This window comes from Gossypium raimondii, chromosome 6 (genome assembly GCF_025698545.1).
Source record: "Gossypium raimondii isolate GPD5lz chromosome 6, ASM2569854v1, whole genome shotgun sequence".
Lineage (NCBI taxonomy): Eukaryota > Viridiplantae > Streptophyta > Magnoliopsida > Malvales > Malvaceae > Gossypium > Gossypium raimondii.
The window spans coordinates 15,244,868-15,267,626 of NC_068570.1; the positions used below are offsets into that span (position 1 = coordinate 15,244,868).

General features: G+C 31.0%; 1 pseudogene; it reads left to right on the forward strand.

The window, feature by feature from the left end:
- Positions 1-462: 462 nt before the first annotated feature.
- Positions 463-5,824, forward strand: LOC105771465 (3-ketoacyl-CoA synthase 10-like; annotated as a pseudogene).
- The last annotated feature ends 16,935 nt before the right edge of the window (positions 5,825-22,759 follow it).

Genomic DNA, 22,759 nt, shown 5'->3' on the forward strand with positions numbered 1-22,759 from the left:
GAAAATGACCTTCATTTTCCGTGACCAAGCTATTTTTCATGAAACACACCTAGGAAAATGCAAAAAATAATTTTCAGAAATTATTTTCAATGAAACTAACGGAGTCTAAGTTTTAATTAATAAAATATCTTTTTTAGATAAAAAAAACCCATAATATCATAAGAAATAAAATGTTCCAAACCACAGCTTTGATCATAATTTAGTGTATAATTTACCAGCTGATGATGATAAACGAAAGAAACCCTGTTCAAAGTTTGAATTAGACCAGATTTCATTGAATTCAATACTTTTAGGCAGTTAAAAACCTTTCAATTGCACCACCAAGTTGGTCTGCCCATTAACTATACTCTACCCACCTTCTTACATTAATATTATTATATATATGCATATATATATATATATATATATATATATATATAGGCCTGGATCTTCACCATCCTAGCGATTAATCCTGGCTTTAACATGGCTAGAAATGAGCAAGATCTCGTCACCAGAGATTGTGAACTGTGGGATCAAGTCCTCCGGGCCTAATTCCGGTTCCTTAACCTTTTCTGTCAGGGTTCAAAGGCGTATCCCGGATTTCCTTCAGTCAGTGAGCTTGAAGTATGTGAAGTTAGGGTACCATTATCTGATCAATCGTGGGATTTACTTGGCTACCATACCAGTTTTGGTGCTTGTTTTTAGTGCGGAGGTGGGAAGCCTTAGTAGGGAAGAGCTACGGAAAAAGCTATCGGAAGATGCTTGCTATGATCTTGCCACAGTCCTCTCTTTTTTCACCGTCTTTTGTATTCACCATTTCTGTTTACTTTATGTCAGGGCCTCGCTCCATTTATCTGATTGACTTTGCATGTTTTCGTCCTCACGATGACTTAAAGGTTAAGAACTTTTCATGCATGAACGAAAATATACTTGCATTTCTTGCTATACGAGAAACAATTCATTTATGTATACCCTATTCATATTACATTTCAGGTGACCAAGGAGCAGTTTATTGAAATGGCAAGAGCATCAGGCAAGTTTGATGAGGCTAGTCTTCAATTCCAGAAAAGGATTGTGAAATCATCGGGAGTTGGGGATGAAACTTACCTTCCCAAGGCAGTGATGTCTGATGAGAACAGTGCAACCATGAAAGAAGGTCGCTTGGAAGCCTCAACTGTGATGTTTGGGGCACTCGATGAGCTCTTTGAGAAGTCAAGGATTCGACCCAAGGATGTTGGAGTCCTTGTTGTGAACTGCAGCATCTTCAATCCAACTCCGTCTCTCTCTGCAATGATCATCAACCACTACAAAATGAGAGGCAATGTTTTGAGCTACAATCTTGGTGGGATGGGCTGCAGTGCTGGGCTCATAGCAGTGGACTTGGCTAGAGACATGTTGCAAGCGAACCCGAACAACTATGCTGTTGTAGTGAACACAGAGATGGTTGGTTACAATTGGTACCCAGGGCGGGACCGGTCTATGCTTGTTCCGAATTGCTTTTTTCAGGATGGGATGCTCCGCAGTCCTTTTGTCGAACTGCCGCCGTGACTATCGCCGTGTCAAGTACAGTCTCGAACACCTTGTACGGACACATAAAGGTGCTGATGACCGCAGCTTCAGGTTTTTTTCCTAGTGTTTTCTTCCACCATTCATGTCTTGATTGCTTAACTTCTTGTGATCAGTTTAATGCTACATTATAGCTTGGTAGATAGATGAATAAGGGTCTTATAAATTTGTATTATATGTTTACAATAGTCACGTTTATGTATATGTTCACATACTTTGTTTCAAAGGAGCAAAACATTTTCCCCTTCCTTGATTCCCTTTTTTGGAAACTTCCCAGCTAGTTTTCCAGCCATTGATTACACCTTAGACTTTATGGAGGTGGTCCAGGGATTTAATAGATAGGCTCCATAGCTCATTCCATAGTGGTTTTAAAATCTTTTAGTCTTTAGCTATATCTCAACCCAAGTTTAAACTCCTTAAATTAAGGTATTGTAAACTCTTAATCTCCATAAAATCAAATCACTGAATTTATGTTATCTATCCTGTAGAGCCCAATTTTTGCCTGGGCCCAGGCAAACAGAAACAAACCCAAAATAAATTAAACCCAAACAGTCCAAAGCACACTTAACAGGCCCAATAGTAAAAAACCCTAAGTCCAATAACCAGCCCACAAACTAAAAAACATTTTCAGCAAAATGAGAGGCAAAAACCCTAGGTGCGCCGCACCTAGGTTCACCCCCAGCGCCGCACGTGGCCTTCTCGCGTGCCCTTCGCGCCGCCGCACGCCAGCGCCCCAACCACGCGCATCTGACACTGCTCTGTCACCTGCAAAAGACAACCAAGAAAACAGCAAATAGAGAAAACAAATAGAAGACGACAAAAAATAGAGATTAACAGTTGTAATCAGCCATAAAAGGCCAAAGATCATCACTGTAATGTTTTCTTCTTCCTCTTTCAGGAACATTAAATAAAAAAATGAATAGAGGGCAGGTTTGAGGGTTTTTTTTTTTTACTTTCTTTGTTCGAATCTTTTTATTTTATTTTCTTTTTTTCTACTTACTAAATAACAAGCAAAGAGGGGGAAGGGAAACTCACCGGGGTTGGCCGTGACCGCGCCGCCAGAGGGTCTCTCCTCCGTCGTCTGATTCGGGTCTAAAGGTGTCGACGGTCTCCCTTTCGGTTCATTTCTCGTGGGTTGAGAGAGCTTGGCTCTCAAGGACACCGCAAAAGGGGTTAAAAACCCATTCTTTCGCCACTGCCCGTCGACCATGGTGGCGGCGCGGTCCGTTGATCGGAGAAAGTGAGGGGAGAGGGGAGAAAAGGAGAGTTTTAGGTTTTTTTAGGTTTTTTTAACAGAAATGAGGACTTTTAAAAAAAATTAGGCTTTTATAGCAATAGAAACGACGCCGTTTTGCAACTGAAGGTCAGGTGCCGAAACGACGTCGTTTTGGCCCTGACCAGCGCGCATGACCCGACCCGCCAGGGGATCCGCGTGTTTTGCTTGGAGGCGCTAATTGCATGTTTAGCCTCTCCTCTTTTGCGCTATAATGCAATCTGACTCTTTGTGTTTTTTTGATTTGGGTAGCGAATTTTGGTCCTGTTTCAATATGGTCCTTGGACCATGTGCAGTCCCTCGATTAAAACACTGCGTTTCGGGCTGGGGAATATTTCACAATCAGTCCCTTGAGTTTTGAGCGCGTTTCATTTCGATCATTGGCAATCCTTTCTTTATTTATTTACAGTTTCGACCCCAAAATTTAGTTTGGTTTCCAATTTAATCCCATATGTGTTATTAGAGTTGTTTTATCATTAAATTAATTATTTTAATATTATTATTACTATTATATTACATTATTATTATTATTGTTATGGTTTACTTATTTATGTCATTTTAATTTCAAATTTTGTTGTCTATATGTACATACATACATTTTGTTATATATATATATATATGCATACGTACATATTTTTTAATTTATTTGTATATATATATATATACATACTTATATATTATTTATATACTTTATATATATACATATATGTGTACATTTATATACATACGTTTTTATAATACATGTATATACATGCATGTATATTTTATAACTCATATACATATACACATACATACATATAAATGTTTTTCATATTTTATAATTTCAAAGCATACATATATATACATGCATACATTTCTACAACATATACATACGTACTTATTATTATTATTATAAATATACATGTATACACATACTCTTATATTTTAGACATTTCATAAATTTTTTATATACACATACATATATATACGTATTTTAATTCATATACATATACATATACATATACATATACATATACATATACATATACATATATACATCCTTATACATATTTTTATATTTGATAATTTTAAAATATATATACATAGATTTTCATATTTTCATAATTTTGTGTACATTCACGTATATACGTTTTTTACATCTATTCGTTATTTATTTATTTACATTTTCATTATTATTTTGAAAGAAGGTTTCAATTTTATTTGCCTATATACTTGTCACTTTGTATGTTATTGATTGATCCTTTTATTATCTTATTTTCGTTGCTATTGCTCGTGTTATTTTTACGCTATCATATTTATTATTGTTTTGTTATGCGTATCAATAATGTAAGTCGTTTTCACACTTTTATTACAACATCATGTTTCATTTTGCTCGATATATCAAAATCATACAAATAAATAGCATTTCGTATTTTGAGATTCGGAAAGGTTGTATCCTAACTTACGGGATTTCAATTTTTTTCAATAAATCAAAATATACGAATCTTTTCAAATTTAAGTTTTTATAATCTCGAGAATTAATAAAAGATCGTGTTCTAACTTACAGAATATGATCTTTTCTAAAATCAAGATAATCGAATGTTTTTTCAAACAAGTAAATTTTTCGGCATGTATTCTCGTATCGGTAATTCAATACGTCGTATCCTAACGCATTGGATGTGACATATTATTTTCTCGATATGAGGATTTTTTCTAAAAAATAATAAAGGCAATATTCCGTATTTGGAAATTAGAGAAGTCGTGCCCTAACTTACTGGGTTTTGATTTTTCTCGCGTTAAACCTAAATAACCGAATATCCTTTTAAAATTGAAATGAATGAGGTTTAAATAAAAAATGAAAGGCAAGCTTACTCTCAAAAATACGAGGTGTCGTGTCCTAACTTACTGGATGTGACATCTTGTTACTTCGAGATAAGGAGGCATTTTCCATTTTGATTTATTCGAGTAATTTTAAAATAACACAATATAAAGAGGGATCGTATTTTTAAATTCTTTTCGAGCTTTTAATTTTCGACACCAAGACGTTAAGTAATCAACTAGGTACCAATTTTGGGCGTTACAAGAGTTCTAATCCTTCCTCGTACGTAACTGACTCCCGAACCCGTTTTCTAAATTTCGTAGACCAAAATCGTTGTTTTGATAAAGTCAAATTGTTTATTAAAAACAACCACTTTTCAAGGTGATCCGATCACACCTCATCAAAAAGGATTGGTGGCGACTCATGTTTTCGTTTTCATTTTTGAAATTCAAGTCGACCCCGCTTTATTCAAAAAATGGTGTCAACATATCCAAACTACCAGTTAGATTACTTGAGTGTGTTGTGTTTGGCACTGTGGTTATATACCTGTAGTTTATGTTAATGTTTTCCTTATTGTAAGTTATGGGTCAGGTCTATCTACCAGGAGGAAGATGGACAAGGTTTTAAGGGGCTTAAGGTCAACAAAGATCTAATGGGAATCGGAGGAGATGCCCTCAAAACCAACATCACCACACTGGGGCCTCTCGTGCTTCCCTTCTTCGAGCAACTTTTCTTCTTCGCTACATTAATTTGGAGGCAGTTGTTCCTGTCACCATCGTCAAAGCCATGCAACCCAGACTACAAGCTTGCATTTGAACACTTTTGTGTGCATGCTGCGAGTAAGACTGTGCTAGACGAGCTGCAAAAGAACCTTGAGCTCACTGAGAACAATATGGAAACCTCAAGGATGACATTGCATCGGTTTGGTAACACTTATAGCAGCAGTATATGGTACGAATTGGCATATTTGGAAGCTAAAGAAAGGGTTAAAAGAGGAGACAGGGTTTGGCAGATTACTTTCGGTTCAGGGTTCAAGTGCAACAGTGTCGTTTGGTGTTGCATGCACCGTGTAAAGAAGCCTTCCAGGGATAATCCCTGGCTTGACTGCATTGACAGATACCCTGTAGTACCTTAAACTGCGTTATAGCTTGGCTGATAATAATGGAATTTTTTTTTTTTCTTACTCCTGTTTATCACATGGAAAGGGAAGTCGTTGGAAGCTTGGTTTATGGCAAGGTTCTCTAGCGTTTCAAGATAATTCAACCATACGAAAAAGGTTTGAATTATAGTTGGTGGCAAAAAGCCTAAGATGGCTGATACTGTTCTATTCAATTTTATTCTCGCAAGTAATATCTTCCATGGTTTTTTGGATTGTATTTAAAATGGATTTTTATTTTTATTTTTGTGTGTGTTATTTTATATATAGGCATAATGATTTATTTGATCTACTAATTTTATACAGAAAAAATCATTTTAGCCTCCATTTAAATTTTCATCTTTTTAACCTTTAACTTGTATTATTTGTCAAATCATTATCCCTTATTTTGCATTATTTGTCAAATCATCTCCATCATGGATGGAAAAGTTAATATCTATTAACTTTTGATGTAGCATCCATGTGTATGCCACATCATAATTAATTAACTTCTAAAATTAAAATATTGAAATAATATTTTATAATTTTAAAATAATATTAATATATTTAAAATTTTAAAACAATTTTATAATTTTTGATTTTTTAAAATTTTAAAATTAATTAATTATTGATGTGGCATACATGTAGATGCCACGTCAATAAAGTTAATAGATGTTAATTTTTCTATCTATTTTGAGGTGATTTGACAAATAATTAAGTTCTAGAGATAAAGGAGGCGAAAATTTAAATGAAAAGTTAAAATGATTTTTTTTTGTAAAGTTGAAAGGCCAAATAAATCATTATATTTAAAGCCAGTGACACCTTTGTGTCACAAGGCTAGAACTTTCTTCTCACAATTCGTGCAACCTTAGGCGATTTCTTAATTTCAAATTCGTAGCCTAACTCTTCCAAAGTGAGAATTCTCGCATAATTTCTTTAAGGCATCGAAACAAACCTGAAGCAAACTCAAAAAGACAGAGCAAAAAACGAAAAAAAACAACAACAGAAAAATAGCACACACCAAGTGTCTGAGTAAATGCTCTCAAATATATTCAAAACTATGAATGAAATGAATACAAATGAAGGGGGATGACTTTATTTATAATTAAGCTCCCTTAAATCCAATGTAGTTCCCATCTACAATAAGAGAGTCCTAAGGGATTTAAAGGGGCTTTGAATATGGGTGTTGTTCTTATTTTACCAGAGGGGTTTGAGTTAGCACCGCCTATCGTATTTGGCCTGAGATGAAAAAAAAGATAGGTGATCTTTCTTTTCAGAACTACCGCCCCACTAAGAAAAATGTTTATGTGATAGGTCCTGTTCCTGGTAAAAAAAAATAGTGAAATCACCTTTCTTATTCTTTCCCTAGACCCTACTAGTAATAAGGATGTTCATTTCTTAAAATATCCCATATACGTAGGCGAAAACAAGGGAAGTTCTATACATGTTTATCCTTAAGGATTGAAAATAATTACACCGGTAAAATACAATGTTTATAATTTAACCAAGATCCAAGTAGATGGGCCTTGAGTTTATTCCAAGAAATGGGCTAATCCTATTGGACCGTATGACCCCTAATGAACAAGAGGGAACATCAATATGTGTCTTGGTCACAGGCTTCTTTGTGTGGCCCATGACATTCTTCCTCACCTGTTCTTTCAATGCCCTCATCGCGTCCTCAGAATGAAACTGATCTATCTTCTCTTGGAACTGCCATAAAGCCTCGGCAGGTTCCCAACTAGCCTTACTGTCGGGAAGCCCTTTCAATCTAACAAGATACTCATGCCTCAACCTGTAGTATTTCCATCGGATCACTTGGTTCGCCATGATACATTCAACATCTCGATCATATGAGACCTTTATCCATATAGGTGCTCATTCAGACTTGCCTTAATTTGGATCATCCAGGTCTTCATGGAACGACTTAACAATATTGACATGGAACACCAGATGAACCTTGAGTTTTGTTTGCAACTCTAGTTTGTAGGCCACATTGCTTACCCTTTTTAGAACTTTGAAAGGTCCCTTATACTGTCGCACAAGCCCCTTGTGCAAACTAATGTAATGCAAAATCAAGTGTAATTTGGCAAGGATTGAGTCACCAACCTGAAATTGCACATCCCTGTGACTCCAGTCAGCCCACTTCTTGTTGTGCTTACTTGCCTTATGTAGGTAAGCTTTGGCTAAGTCATTCCACTCTTGCCAATCTTTAGTAAATCGATAAGCTGTTGGATTTGGTCCTTTATAACGGGTCGCAACAACATTGGGTGTGAGTGGCTGTTGCCACGTCACTATTTAAAATGAACTCTGATTCGTGGCTTCACTCTGCTATAGGTTATAGGAAAATAGGGTCACATCCAACAACTTTGGCCAGTCCCTCTGTGTGGCACTCACATAGTGCAGAAGATAGGTCTCTAATAAAGCATTTACTCTCTTAGTTTTCTCTTCGATTTGCAGATGTATGCCAGTGAAAAAGTTAAAGTCTGACCCCATCAACTTAAACAACTCTATTTAGAACTAGCCTATGAACCGCCCGTTTCAATCACTGACAATAGACTGTTGCACTCCCTAGTATTTTACTACATGTCTAAGGAACAAATGAGTTGCCTCTTCAGGAGGGCACTCATTAGTTGTTGGAATAAGGTTTTTTACTTGGAAAATCTGTCAATTACAACAATGATCCTCGCAAACCCTTTAGATTTAGGCAAACCAATAACAAAATCCAGGGATACACTCTCCAATCTGTTGGATTTAGTACCCTGAGTATAGTATATTTGTTTGTAAACTTGTAATTTTTTTGAACAAGTTTATTAATAAAACAAATTTATTGATTACATTAATATACTTTGTATAATTATCCTCATGTGGTTTTTGCACACAAAGCAAAATGGAAGTGAATGTTGCTCATTGGTTGTCTAATGTTTAAACTAATATTAAGCGGTATTATGTGGTCAGATCATAATACAGAAAGACAACTTATATTAGTAGATGAACCTAAACATGTCTTTAGACTAATCAGAAATGAACAAATCGATTGAAAGACCAATATCCCGTCTATCAAGTCTAATTAAGGAGATTGACCGCCTTCAGACGTACTAACGTCCAGAGTGTGAATACTGCAATAAAATATAAAATTACGTGGTGGTTTCCATAAGTATACGGGTCTAGTTTTTATATAGTTTTACAATGGAGTGGGTGAGTACTCCGAGGATCGTACCCAATGGAGGCGAGTGCTAGATCAATTTTAACCTAAGCACTAAAAGATCTAATTAGTACTTTAGATTCAATTATAGTACGAAGAGTATAAATTAAAAGATTTTTGGGGTTTTATAATGATAAAAATAAAACAACATAAAAAGATAAAATTAAAAGATTAAAAAGGAAGAATAAATCAAATATGATTATGGGTGATTAGCGTACTTCGGTAATCTTCATCAACTGTCACTTTGATTCCTCGTCAATCAACTAGTCGCTACCCTAATAGGATCTTCCGATCTTCCACTAGCATAATGAGTCAGCAAGAAGTACTTATCTTTCGACCTCACAGTCCTGACTGGTTTGGGGTTAAGGTGTTCACGGATAGATAATACCAATTTTAGGTTAATTCCTACCTTGATGACTTACCAAGGTTGTCAGGCCTAGGGTTTGTTTCATATTTTCTCTTTCCCAAACAGCTGATCCATTAAGTAACCCTACAAAACAGTTAACAGATCATACGTCCATTTGCTAATCCCCCATAGAAGAATTAGTTCATCATGGCGTTCATATACAATATATAATTGATGTAAAAAGAAAGCATACTAATTAAATCCAGAAGATAGAGTAAATGAAATAGCCTGATTGTATTGATATTAAGCTTAAATCCACAGAGTTGAATGATTTCACAATTCAGATCTCTTGAAAGAAAACAATGAATACACTAAACAATAGAAACCTAAGAAGGAAAGAAAACAAAACTAAATTTAATAGAAGAAACTAGATTAATGCCAAGGTTATTTTAACATGTTCCAAATGAGCCTATTTATAGCCTTCAGGTTGTCGTCGTTTTTAAACCTAGGTTAGCTGACATTCCCGAGCTTTAAGTTTGATTGTCCAGACCAAAACGCCTCTACTTTGTGCCTAATTTCTGTCCTAGAGTCGATGTCGTGACACACCAAGACCTATGTCGCGACATAACAACTAGTATACTCATCTGTAGCCATTTTTAGGGGTATGTCACGACACCCTCAGTCTGTGTCGCAACATCGAAGGAAGACTTGATTTTTTTCATTTTATTCCCTATGTTACAGCATCAATCCTCCTGTGTTTCAACGTAACATCCAATATTGTCCTAAAATGCCTTCTAATGGTCTCCTACACACTTACAAAGTACGTTAGCTCTCCCTCAGGCCACATTCAACCCTTTAGGTCAATAAAAGGCTCAATTTGCACATTTTATTGAATGTAATTAAATTTAAAGAAACTTAATTAAAATGTAATGGAAATGATTTTATTCAGGCTCCTTAAGTGTGAAAACTAGTTTAATCTACTACACCAAAATTCTGCAGACTAAACTCCCCACACTTAAGTCATTGCTTGTCCTCAGGCAACATAAACAAAAAAAAAGCGACGACACTTGAGCAAAGATCATACAAGTATTGACTTCGGAACATACGACTTAGGCATTTCATGCTTACTAACAACTTTAACATGATGAATAGTTAACTTACCACCTTTGCCTTCAAGCATCTAAGTTCAGTATGTTACAAAATATACAAGTATTAAGGGTCTCACCTAAAGGAGTCCATCCACAAATCACTCCAAGATCACTAATGAACTTCTTGATCCAAACTATTTCATTTGTTGCATCAGATGTTGCTATGTATTCAGCTTCAGTTGTAGAATCAGTAACAGTGCTTTGCTTTAAACTTTTCCAGCTGACAACACCACCTTTTAAACAAAACACATATCCTGATTGCGATAAAAAATCATCTTTGTCAGTTTGAAAGCTTTCATCTATGTAATCGCTTAGAACTAGATCATCTTCCAAACCTCCATAAACCAAGAACATATCTTTGGATCTTCTTAAGTACTTAAGTATGTTCTTTACAATTGTCCAGTGACTCTCACTAGGGTTTGATTGGTATTTACTCATTATGCTTAAAGCATAAGAGACATTTAGTCTAATGCATAACATGGCATACATGATAGATCCTATTGCTGAAGCATAAGGAATTTTACTCATGTGGTCTCGCTCATCTTTTGTGTTAGGACACCGAGTCTTGCTAAGATTAATACCATGAGAGATAGGCAAGAATCCTCTCTTGGAATCTTACATATTGAACCTTTTCAATACTTTTTCTATGTAAGCACTTTGACTTAGACCAACCAACCTTTTAGATCTACTTCTATGGATCTTTATCCCAAAGATGTAGGCTGCTTCGCCTAAGTCTTTCATTGAGAAACACTTCCGTAACCAAGACTTGATATTCAGCAAGGTAGGAATGTCATTCCCAATGAGTAAAATGTTATCGACATACAAGACTAGAAATGCAGCTGTGCTCCCATTAATTTTCTTGTAAACACAAGGTTCATATTCATTTTTTTGTAAATCTAAACTCTTTGACTGATTCATCAAAACGAAGATTCCAACTCCGTGAAGCTTGCTTCAAACCATAAAATCTTTGAAACTTTCATACTTTACCAAAATTCTCTGGTTGTACAAAACCCTCAGGTTGTGTCATGTACACATCCTTAAGTAAGTTTCTATTAAGAAACGCAATTTTGACATCCATTTTCCAAATCTTATAATCATATTATGCAACGAGGGCAATGAGGATTCTGATGGACTTAAGCATGACTACAGGTGAAAAATTTTCATCATAGTCTATACCATGAGTTTGTTTGAAACCTTTTGCAACTAACCTTGCTTTGTAAGTTTGCACTTTGCCATCCATGTCAGTTTTCTTCTTGAAAACTCATTTGCACTCAATGGTCTTTGTATCTTCAAGTGGATCAATCAAAGTCCATACCTGATTATCATACATGGATTGCATTTTAGACATCAGTGGTTCATTTACAAATTACTAGAAGCTTTTATCTACAAATATGTTGTTCATCCACAACAAGTGACAGCTTGTCTACAAACTTTTTAACTGAAAATGCTAGTGGTTCATCTTCAATTTTTATTACTGACAGTTAATATACAAATTACTGGTGGCTTATCTACAACGCAGTATGTAGGGATGATGAGTTTTGGGGATCTCTTACTGTGGTGTGTAGTGGAGTTGGGTAGTGTCTTTTCTGATAAATTGAAATTGCATTGCATTCATAAGCATTTACATGATTGTGAATACCGAGATATTATATTGAGGTGTTGATCTGAAATACCAATATTCTGAGTTGCTATTCAATTGTGATTATTCTATGAATTGTTATTTTGTATGATTTGTCTACTGCTTGCATTGGTTTTCTTATGATTGAACTCACACTGAGCTTCTTAAGCTCACTCCCCCATTATTTCTATATTTACAGATAACCCACCAGGTTATGACATGGACTCCGCATACGAAAGGCTCGGCTCGAATGGATCTTTTTTATTAAAAAATATTTTAGATTTACTACTTAAAATTTCTGTTATTTTGGAACTGTATCGCTTTATTTGAATTGTGGCATGGGACTACGATTTTGAGTTTATTTAGTATGCATGATATTTAATTCAAATTTAGGATATTGAAACATGAATTTTAAATTAATTATGCATAAAATAATTCTAATTTTACTTAATTAAAACTAAGTTGAATATCACTTTTCCGCTACTAGATTATAAATAAATTTTGAGTAATAAATAAAATGGAAATTAACTAAGTTTTCCTCTAAAATAAACAAATGCTTAAAATGTCATTATATAAACTCCGTTAACTTCATGATAATTTTGGTGGCCAATATAATCTTCGAATTCGGACTTAACGTCTAGATCGATTATGAAGGTTACAAATTTTAAATAAAATTATATACCAATAAATGAATTAATATCAATAATGTTAATATAAAATTCAAACCCATGCATCACAGGGACCAAAAACTAGTAATGTTTGTTTATAAAATTATATAAGAGCATTAGGCTGGATTTGATTTTTGAAAATATTTTCTATTTTCATTTTTAAAAATAATTTTAATTTTTTGTACTTTTGGAAATTGAAAACATGTTTGGTAATCAATAATGAAACTTTCCCTTCAAAGTTCTAGGAAATTTTAGTTAAGCCTCCTTAAATTTTTGAAAATTTTTATTAATTTTATAAAAAGGTTAATTTTCATGTTCTTTTGATCTCGAGGGTGCTTTCTTGCAGTGATGGATCCTAGGCCCATAAGGATTTTTGACGCCTAACTAAAATTTATTAAAACTTTCAAAATTTCCCATAATTTTGAGGCTAGGCCCATAAGGATCCGCCCTTGCTGTCTTGCTTTTCAGGGCACTTTGATGGCTTTCTTTCTCTGCTGTCTTCTTCCTGTTTGGGAGTTTGTTCTGTCGTCTTATGAATTATGAAATAAAATCATTCTTTATGAAAAGAGGCAAGTGCTTGTCTCGTCAAAAAAAAAAAAAAATAATATTTACTGCCCTTTTTCCATCTTCTCCATGACTACTGCGTATGTACAAAATTTTATTTTTTACCAAACAATTAAATACTTTGGGTTTTCTCTTTTCTTTTTTCAATTAATAATAAAGTATTTGACATTGTAAATAAACCTTTTTTTTCTTTTAAATTAGTAAAAATGGTGGAAACCTTCAGAAGACTGGAAAATCTCCGCGTATGACGTAAAGCTCAGTCCAAACCATGCATGACCCTAATAATATTATACATGCTATATCTAAATATCATAACCTTATAATTAATTAACTAGGCTAAATATTATTAGTCGTGGAAGTGGAGCTTTACTTTTTTAAAAGGCTTCAAGTTTACTAAAGTATTAGATTTTAAAGACCTTAAATTGAAGTGGTGGCACTTCTTCAACCACCCCATAAAATGTTTTTCTACTTATGCGGAGTTTAGCTTAATCAAGAGTATGTACTCTCTTCAACAAATATAAAAGTGAACATATTCAATCATGCAGTTCGTGATAATTTTCTTTATTCTTATACTTTGAAGATATGATACTCTCACTAATTCAACAAGTAAAATCATAACACAAGATTTTACTATCAAATTGTACTCACACAATAATATTATGAAAAGAACATATTAAGTGCTTAACTCTTAGTACAATCACCTATTCAAGTCTCTCAAATATGTAGACTTAATTTCAAGACTTGCTTACATATGAAGATCTATATCGATCCCACTAAAGCATCTGTAATACCCAATTTTAGCCCGGGCTCACATATGGAAACATAATTTTTGAGGATATGCAATCTTAGATATGATACGCAATCTTAGATATGATATATAATCTTAGATATGATATGCAATCTTAGAATATATGATTTTGTAATCTTAGAGATTTAATTTGTAGATACCCTTTAATCTCAGCCGTTGATATAATTGATCTGTACCGTTGGATTTGGGGAGGCTCAACTATAAATAGAGGCCTCTCCCTTCATTGTAAAAAAAAAGAAGAAAAAAGAGAAAAGAGGAGGAGGAATAAAAAAGAACGATTGACAGTTTTTTAAAGGTGGCTTACTATTTTTTTCTTTCGATTATTTTTTTTACTTATTCACGATTTTAGAAAAGGGAGAAGGTGATACCACTGCGAATTTTATTTATTTTTTAATTTAGCCCCTCCGCCTTTTAATGTTTTTGTAATTAAGTTTTCTTTATTTTTTTAATTACCCTTTTATTTATTTTAAATTCCAATTTAATCCTTTTGAACGACACCGTTTTAGAGGAGAAGGGAAAATTTCCCTTCCAGCCCCTCTATGTAATTCGCTCGTTTAATTTAGTCCTCTAAATTTTATTTATTTGCAGATTGACCCCAAATTTGTTTACTTGTAGTTCAATTTAATCCTTTTTATATTTTTCTTAAAATTAGTTAATTTTGTTAATGTAATTATTATTATTATTATTTTCATATGTCATTATTATTATTTTAGCTATATATATATGTATACTTGTTTCTATGTGCGTATTTATATATTTTTTAAAACTAATATTTTTCGTATATTTATTTTTTAATATGAGGTAATTATTTTATTTTATTTTATTTATATATAATTATTTTTTATAATCTATATATGTTATATTTATCTTTGTATATATATGTATGTATACATATTAATATTTTTAACAGCTTTTTTATATACTTGTATATATATATGAATATATTTATTTTTAAAATGCTCAAATATATGTATTTTTAACACTTACTTTATAATTTATATTTTATTTTCACAAATGCATTATATATTCTACTTTTATAAAATTTAATCCAAAGTTACATATGTAAATTATGTGTATGGCTTTTAATTTCAATGTATATATTATGTGCCTTTTATTCTTTATATTTTGTTTATTTTCTTCATTCGATTATTAATTCATGTTTTCGTTTATATGTTAAAAGAATTATTTTTATGATTTATTTGATATTTTGTATGTGATTATTTTTATTATGTATATTGATTTTATTTATTCATTTATTTATATTATTTCTAGGCCTTTGTAATATTTATTATTGCATTGTATATTTAATATAGCATCACATCATTCTTTACTCGATTTCAAACTTTTCAAAATTGAGAGAATGCTTGAATTTAAGATTTTCAAGGAAATTGAGCCCTAACGTATTGGGTTCCGATTTTCTTCGTTAAGTCTAACAATCGAGCATTTCTCTTTAATCAAAAAATAAGAATTCATTATTGGGAATTCAACACATTGTGTCCTAACGTATTGGATGTGACGCATTGATTTCTCGAAATGAATTTTTTTCTAAAAACAATAAAGGAAATATTCCGAGTTTGGGATTTTAAAGGAATTGTGCCCTAACGTATTGAGTGTGATTTCTTAAATCTTGGATAAGTGGATGTTCTTTTAAAGTAAAGGAAATATTCCGAGTTTGGGATTCTAGAGGAATCGTGCCCTAACGTATTGGGTGTGACTTCTTAAATCTTGGATAAGTGGATGTTCTTTTAAAATTTTATTGTACAAGTATTTTGGCCCAATTCATTTTGGGAAAAATTAGAATGCTGTGCCCTAACGCATTGGGTGTGGTATCTTCTTTCTCTGAAATAATAAGGGTCTTAATACGTAGCCTTTTAAGTTTTGCTAAGGATTACGTTTTTTTCCAAATTCTCGACCTTAAGACACTAATTAATTAACTAGGTACCAATTTTGGGCGTTAAGAGGGTGCTAATCCTTCCTCATATGTAACTGACTCCCGGATCTGTTTTCCTAAAACTCGTACCAAAGCCGTTTTTTAGGTGATCCAATCACACCCTAATAAAGATTGGTGGCGACTCCCAATTTTAATTTTTTAAAAAGTCGACAACCTAAAATTTTTGTTTTTCAAAAGATGATTTCGACAGCAACAACAAAATAAGTTTAATACATTATAATAATATCAAACACTGTAAATATGGACTCTTGACAACTAAAATCATGATCTAATCCATGATCCAACGAATTGTCTTGCGTAATTTAATATCAATCCAACCAATATAAAATTCCAAGTAATATAAATTTTTTTATAATGGCTAAATATCAACCATATAATCAATATAGCCCAATAAATTGTTAATACCTTAAATATGGAAATTGTGTCTTTAAAGATTTGATGTTGGTGAGGGGAGTAGGCACTCCTCTATCACCAACTTACCAATTTCATATTTTTCAAAAAATTAATATTTGATTTAATTAATAACTCTAATCAGTGGAAGAAAACCAAGAAAGAATTTTTATATATATTTGATTTGAGTAATTAAGTTGTGGAAATTCAAATTAAGGAAAGTTATATTTTGTTTTTTACGGAAGAAGTCTTTTGTTGCTTATGTATATGAGTTGAGGTCTTCCTTTTGGTAATAATGAATAATGAATCGTGTGGGGGGGGGTTTAGTTCAGATTTTTGTCCCCAAAGAAGTTGTTAGGATTTAATAAAATGTGACGTGATGCACGCACCGCATTGAGCCAGGGTGGTGCTAGGAAACTGCAGTTTTGACAACTGCCACATGCTTCAATTTCTCACCCCTCCCCTCTTTTTCTTCTATCTTCTATCTTCTTTCTATTTTATTTCTTAATTAAGGTTTAAATAATTTCCAACTCACAACCGTTTTTATTTTGGTATTAATTTATCTATATTTTAAAAATATTTATATATTATTTACGTATTACATGCATATAAATATATTTTAAAATTATTAATTACGTTGACTAATTTAATTAAATGTTTATATTTTATTTTAAAAATAGTTAAGATAAAAATATTAAAAATTAATTTAACATATCAGAATCTTCTACAGGGTTGATTTAAAAACTTGGTTTGATGCTTTTATTTTCACCAATTTAGTCATTTTAATCTCTTTTTTCATTTTAAAATTATAAAATCTATTTGGTAACATTATTTATGGATTTTCGTTAATTTTGAATATGTTACCTTTAATATTGATTTAAAAATTAATTTTAATTGATAAAATATGTTCAAATTTAGAAGAAGTCAATTAATATTATTATTAATTGAATTTTAAATTTTAAATTTCAAAAGTAGGAACAAGTAGAAGAAGAAAAAGAAAAGGAGGAAACAATGGAAATCATTTTCTTTAATATATATGCAAGGTGCTGGCTTTTTGGTCTTACAGCATACTCTTCTAAGTGCAAAAAATTATGGGTAAACTACATCCATGGTCACTTTTATTTACCTTAGGTCACGTTTTAGTCACTTATGTTTGAAATGTTACGTTTTAGTCATTTACGTTATCATGTTGTAACATTTTAGTCACTGAGCCATTAATCGTCGTTAATGGTGTAGCAGTAGTGACGTGGCATGTTAAATCATCATTTCAAACAAAATTTTAGGTTAAATTATACAATTGATCCCCATATTTTTTCGTTTTAAGTAATTTAATTTTTTTCTTTTATGTTCTTTAAACTTTCCTCTTTTTTCCATTCTCTTTATTTCTCCTCTGTTTTCATACCTTTCCCATTTCTTTTAACATATTAGGAAGTCGAATTGGCAATGAACAAAAAGTAGAAAGTCGACTGTCATCATTTGCCTATAACCAAAACCCATAAACCCATACCATGCTTCTTTTTTCACTACCAATTCGACTTCCTGGTATGTTAAAAGAAATAAAGAAGGTAGAAAAATAGAGGGATAAGTAGAAGAGAATGAAAAAAAAAAGAAAAAAAAAGAAAGAAAGTTAAAAGAACATAAAAGAATTAAATTGCTCAAAACGAAAAATTATGGGGACCAATTGTATAATTTAACCTAAAGTTTTTGTTTGAAATGATGATTTAACGTGCCACGCCAGCTTACCATTACACCATTAACGACAATTAACGGCTAAGTGACTAAAATGTTACAACACGATAACGTAAGTGACTAAAATGTAACATTTCAAACATAAGTGACTGAAATGTAACCTAAGGTAAACAAAAGTGACCATGGGTGTAGTTTACCCAAAAATTATTCCACAAAAATGAAAGGAGAAAGTGTTGTTGAGACTAAGCTACCAAATTTTGTGTCAGCAAAGAAAAGTGAGTTGAGTGGTAATTTCCACATACACCACTTAAGCTTTCTTCTTCACATTTCCCTACCCTTTGGACTTTGGAGGCATAATCTTGTTGGAAAATAATACAGATCCATTGTTGACTTTAACATGCAAACATTTTTCATTTTTAAAACATATTGCTTTACAAAATTTTGAACAATTAGTCTCTCTATTTTAATTTATCCAAATTTAGTTATTTTGACTTATGAAAATAGAGAAATTAATCCAACACAATTAAAATTTGTAGTTTGAAAATTTATAAGCCAAGAATTAGCTAAAATCAATTATTCAATTCCATCAATCAAATTAATTTCTTGGTTCTCACAAAATATAAATACCAAATTTTGACATACAAATATAGATGGATCAACTTTTTCAAGGTGATGAAAATCATAATTAAAAATAATGAAAATATATAACTAAATTTTTAAAATATTTGACCTAACTATTCTAATGCAAATAATAATATGATAGCTTCAAATTTTAAATTAGCCCTAAATTATGATTTAGATTATTTTATAAATGTAGATATAGTGTACAACAAGAGAGGAAGTCAATGAGGAGATATGAAAGAGATCACATTGGGGCTATAGAGGTCAGTTCACCTAAAGAAGTGAAGAGTCAATTCAAGAATAAGAGGACAGATTAGCTGCTTGAGCATAATAACTTCATGGTATTAAAAGTTGATCATTTCTTCATCGTTGATGAGGATACTTATAAGGAGGTCTTCATTTTCACTAGTATGACATGGCAGATCATCATGAAGGAAGTTATCATCATCTGACACATGAAGAACGTGCATTGTAGGGCCTATTCTATTACGAATTTGATCAATACAAGATTGTTATACCCGGGTGGATCCCATATCGGTTCAAGGGTTGAGAAATGTTAACACTTAGAAAGTGGTTGCTTGGCCATTTCTTGATATGACGGATGAAAACACGAGAGGGGGGATATATCTTTGTTTAAAGCGGGTGGTCAAACGTGATCAAGCGAGACACCTTCTCAAATGAAATTAACACGAGGTCAACATTGTCTATATTACATCCCGAAAGGTTAGGGTATAACCATAAATATAAAAAATTGATTGAACCAACTGGTCATCTCTTAAATTGAATAATTTACTAGTTCAATATGAGTCAAAGTACCCTTCTTATTAAGTACAGAGCACTTAGCTCAAATTATTCATACTAAATAAAAAAAAACGAGTATCTTAAAATATAGTATTCATGCTTGACTTTTCAAGTAATGTGATATTCATAGTTTAATTACTAGATATACAAAATTAATTTTGTATATATTAAGTCAAGTTATATATATAATTAATCCTTGTAAATTTACAAGCACTCAATAAGAATTAACAAAATATTATTTATGATGATATATTATATAAATTCAATAGTTATTTTAGATGATTACTTTTAATGTATTAAGTGAAACTATTATTAAATAATAATTTTATTTAAGCCAACAACTTTTGATCAAATGACAAAAGCATTATATTGTAACTACGAGAGTTTATGTTCGATCATAAGCAATCTTATTTCCTTCCCAATTGTAAAAAAATAAATTTATTTAAAAGAGCAACATAAATATTACTAGATTTTGTCATGTAAGTGAAAGAAAATATGAGATTAAAATTATATTTATAAAAAATTGTTCGACGTGGGTTCAAATCGTATTATCCTCAATATTATTTAAAAAATCAATAATTGAGTTATAAGTGAATTAGTAAAATGTTTATGGTTAAAAATTCTTTAGGCTTGAGTTAAATACTTAGACATTATCTTTAGACATTTTTTAGTTGTTCTACTTAAACTTTTCATATAAAAAGAGTAAAAGACGAACACATAATTATATTAATATTACTTTTTATTAGAAGAGGGTTTTAAAATAATGATAAGTTAACTCGTTACATCAATTCAATAAATCATTTTATATAAGTATTGAAATAAGTAAAAGTTGTTCATTGAGTTTTGTCTTATTGATACTGTTGTTGTTGTAACAATACGGAAAACATAGATTAAAGCGCACTTAAGCCCATGTTATCCTCTAATTTATGGGAGATAGAGTTATACTTAATTTAGACATTATATCAAAAGATATAAGAAATTTTGAACTACTAATTATTACATAATTACCGTTAGAATAAATTATTATTAGATGAAGTTATAATTTTATCCAAATATTTAGTTAAAATAAGATAATAAGAAATTTATTTTGCAATTTAATCGTTAATTTTATGTATATTTATATCAGGTTTGCTACTAAATGTGAATCTCTCAAAATTTTTATATAGTTATTGTGTTTGGGGATAAAATTCAAAAGTGTACATTAATGCTCCGTTTGACTGAAATATTATTTTTACACGTATTTTAGTATATAGATTAACAATAAATTAATGTAATTTGTAATATTTAGCCACTCCTATGGCTTATTTTTAATAAAGAGAGGAAAAATTTTCGCTTATTTTGAATAAGTCTTATTTTTACTAATTAAACTTTTTTATGTCTAACTATTGTACTACATACTTAATAAATAAGCTTTTTCTTCGTATTATGTTACACTAATAACCAAACGAGGCATAAATGTTGATTTGATTCAATTTTCACAAATTACTAACATAACTATCAATTAATATCATTTTACGTTAACATATTGTATACACAAATAATTATATTTATTCAGTATAAAAATAAATTGATATATTTATTTATTTAAATGTGTATAATTGAATCAAAATCATAGTTTCATGTATCGATTATATATTAAATTAAAGTTGATATATAATTTTAATATTTATCGCTTGTGTTTATTAAAAGTTTTCTGATAATGTTAAGTTAATTATTATATAGTTTTTCAGCAATTAAAACTAAAATCGTAAGTTAAATACATGTTTTTTGTAACAAGATTTGAGTAATATTTTATTAACTATTTTAAAATATTGTCTCTTACTTACTTTTCCTAAAACATTAATAGAGACTAGAAGCTTTAAAAAGAAAATCATTATATGATCTTTTAAATACATGTCAATAAATAAAACTGATGTATTAAGTGAAATTATTATCAACTAATAATTTTAAACATCTACAATCATACAAGGATGGAAATTTTTTAACTGATCAAAGATAACCAACATTAGAATAAACTTAACATTATTATAATTATATTTTAATCTTTTTAATTTTTAAAAACTCAATAAAAGTTTGAATATGATGTGATTTGAACTCATATTGTTTACATTAATAAAATACTAACTTTGTCACTAAAGTAAAATTTTATTTTATTATATTATTTATGCATAATTTATTACCTCCTTCAATTATATATCTTATACTTATTATTATTTAAGCCCCTAACTGAGTTTGTGTTACGAGTCAATCGGGCACCAACATGGTTAGAAAATTACGAAAATATCATTCCTTTATTTTTAAATAAGTTTATTATTTGAAGGTTCTTTAGTTTATTTTTATTTAAAAAGAATAAAAATTATGCTTGTTGTGGTATTTGAACCTATGCTAACTGCATTAATAAAATTTAAGTTTTACCACTCAACCAAAATTTTATTTTAGTATTTTATATACATTTTAATTTTATTATGTACACATTATTACCTCTATCAATTATATATCTATACTATTATTTAAGTCCCCGACTAAGTTGGTGTCATAAGTTTACTCGACACTAACTCAAGATTGATGAGAGCACCATGATAAACAATTGTAGTGCATTTAGTATTCTTAATATGATGTATTTACGTGTTTAAATTTTATTTTACTCACATTTTAATATTGTACATAATTCATGTGTTATTATTAATTTGTTTTAACTCATAAGTTTCATTATTTATTATATATTATTTTAAACTAACCTATATGTTTTTAAATACGTATTTTCACACGCATACACATATGATAAAATTTATAATATTTATATTAAGTTTCTTCACTAATGTCAAACTATCAAGTTTGCTTTACAGAGTTACCATTTATATCAATAATTTTACCGTATTTCTCGGTTAATTAATTTTATAAATTTATAGCAATTAAAATTAAGGGTCTATTTGATAAATTGAAAAATTAAGTGCTGAAAGATTAATTACTGAATTTTTATTATTGAATTTATATTATAAAACTATTTGATATATTAGTAAAAATTAAGCACCGAATATACTTATTTTTTGAAAATAGTAAAAAAAAATTTGGTAGAAAAGAACAAGATAAAGCGATTACAAAAGGAACACACATCTTAGGACCTATGAAAGCTCCTTTTATTAGCTAATAGAAGTCCTTTTATCTATTTACTTATCATATTCAATACTTTTTTGTTGAAAAT